The sequence below is a fragment of the Helianthus annuus genome, chromosome 4, assembly GCF_002127325.2.
Source record: "Helianthus annuus cultivar XRQ/B chromosome 4, HanXRQr2.0-SUNRISE, whole genome shotgun sequence".
NCBI classification, from domain to species: domain Eukaryota; kingdom Viridiplantae; phylum Streptophyta; class Magnoliopsida; order Asterales; family Asteraceae; genus Helianthus; species Helianthus annuus.
Window position 1 is genome coordinate 197,206,885 of NC_035436.2, and position 2,730 is coordinate 197,209,614.

Sequence of the window (2,730 nt, forward strand, 5' to 3'; positions counted from 1 at the left end):
AGCAGCAAGAGTCCTTCGAAGTTCTGAAGCAGAAGCTAAGCAATGCACCTGTGTTGACACTACCTGAAGGTACAGATGAATTCGTAGTTTACTGCGATGCATCACACACAGGCATGGGGTGTGTGCTTATGCAGAAGGGCAAGGTGATTGCCTATGCTTCAAGGCAATTAAAGGTGCACGAAAAGAATTACACCACCCACGACTTGGAGTTGGGTGCCGTTGTATTTGCACTAAAATTGTGGAGGCATTACCTTTATGGTATTAAATTTGTGATTTATTCTGATCACAAAAGCCTCCAGCACCTATTCAACCAGAAGGAGTTGAACATGAGGCAGCGCCGTTGGATGGAAACCTTGAATGACTATGATTGCGAGATCAGGTACCATCCCGGCAAAGCGAATGTGGTCGCTGATGCCTTAAGCAGGAAAGAAAGGGTAAAACCTATTCGAATCAATGCCAAGAGCATTGAAGTCAAGAACAATTTGATAGAGAGAATATTAGCTGCACAGCGAGAGGCTGTGTTGGAAGCTAATTATCCTAATGAAAAGTTAGGAGTAACTGAGGAGCAGTTGACTCTTAGCAAGGATGGAATCCTTAGATTGAACGGACGTATATGGGTTCCAATTTATGGAGGACTACGAGATGTTATCCTCCAGGAAGCCCATAGTTCCAAATACTCAGTCCATCCTGGTGCAGACAAAATGTATCAAGATTTAAAGGCAAATTATTGGTGGATAGGCTTGAAAAAGTCTGTGGCCGCCCACGTAGCAAAGTGCTTGACTTGTGCTCAAGTCAAAGCCGAGCACCAAAAGCCATCTGGCTTGCTACAACAGCCTGAGCTTCCCGAGTGGAAGTGGGAATGCGTAACTATGGACTTCATAACCAAGTTACCCAAAACCAGGAAAGGAAACGATACAATATGGGTCATAGTTGATAGGCTGACTAAATCAGCTCATTTTCTACCCATCAAGGAGACGTATAGCTCCGATATGTTAGCCCAACTTTATGTGGATAATATTGTAGCCTTACACGGCATACCTGTGTCTATTATCTCCGACCGGGATACTAGATACACGTCTCACTTCTGGAAGAGTTTCCAGCAATCTTTGGGCACGCGTTTGAACTTCAGTACGGCTTACCATCCACAGACGGACGGTCAGAGTGAGCGTACCATTCAAACGTTGGAAGACATGCTTCGTGCGTGTGCGATCGATTTAGGTGGTAACTGGGATAAGAATCTACCCCTAATCGAGTTCTCCTACATTAATAGCTACCATACCAGCATAAAGGCTGCGCCTTTCGAGGCATTATACGGTAGGAAATGCAGATCGCCTGTTTGTTGGGCGGAAGTAGGAGAGGTCCAATTATCGGGACTAGAGATAGTTTTGCAGACAACGGACAAGATTGTCCAGATTCGAGAACGTCTCAAGGCTGCCCGCGATAGGCAGAAGAGCTATGCTGATCCAAAGCGTAAGGATTTTCACTTCGAAGTGGGTGAAAAGGTGTTGCTTAAAGTATCGCCCTGGAAAGGGGTGATGCGTTTCGGCAAGAAAGGCAAACTGAGTCCGAGATACATAGGACCTTTTGAGGTCATTGAACGTGTCGGATCAGTTGCCTATAAGTTGAACTTGCCTGAAGAGCTCAATGGAATTCACAACGTGTTCCACATCTGCAATCTCAAAAAGTGCTTCGCCGATGAATCATTGGTGATTCCACACACAGATGTGCATATAGATGAGAGCTTAAAGTTTGTAGAAAAACCTTTGTCGATTGAAGATCGACAGGTGAAAAAGCTTCGAAGAAAGCACGTACCGATTGTAAAAGTCAAATGGGATGCTCGTAGAGGTCCCGAATATACGTGGGAAGTCGAAGACACAATGAAAGAAAAGTACCCCTATTTATTTGAGTAAATCTCGGGTCGAGATTTATTTTAAGGGGGTGAGGATGTAACACCTCGAAATTTTGTGTCCAATAATGTGTTAACACGTGTCGTTTGTTTACACGTGGCATTGATCTTAAATAAAAGACTAATATTGACAAACCTTGAAAGTATATAAATTCGAGGGTTATAAATGTCAAACAAGGGTAAATATACTGTATAGTAACCCTAAATGGTGCTTGTACCTTCAAACGAATAAATCATGGATCGTACGGAAGCGAAACGCGGAAGAAAGTGAGAGATTACAAGCTGCAGGGGTTAACTGTGTCAACATGTTTAATTATACCTCTGAGTGACCCTTTAACGCTCCCGAGGCTTTGTAACAGTTTTATACGCTCACTAGAACATATTGTATAAATTCCGCGAAGTTTCGTTTTAAAGCAAGAAAGTTATGACCGAATTCGTATGAGAAGGGTTAAAAGCGTCAACAATGAAAGTTAAGACTTTCTGAATAATTAATAAACTAACCGGGGACTTAACAACGCGGGTAAATAACAAGAGGTCCTTAGTTGTAATTAACCGAGGGCCAAACCGCAAAGTTACCCCTTCAAACCCGAAAGGTCAGGTTAATCATTACGAAAGATTTCGTTATTAATTACCAGGATTTCGTAATGATTATAAAAGATTTTAAAAACTTGAAAATCCAACCTCTCGCGACCCGCATTAAGTATTGGGTTAAGTTGAGGCGGGCCGCGAGCCACCTCTTTTACTCGCCTGATATTTAAACCTCAGGCGACCCGCATTAAACATGCATGGAACTCCCATGCGGGCCGCGTGGGACGCCCAGATGC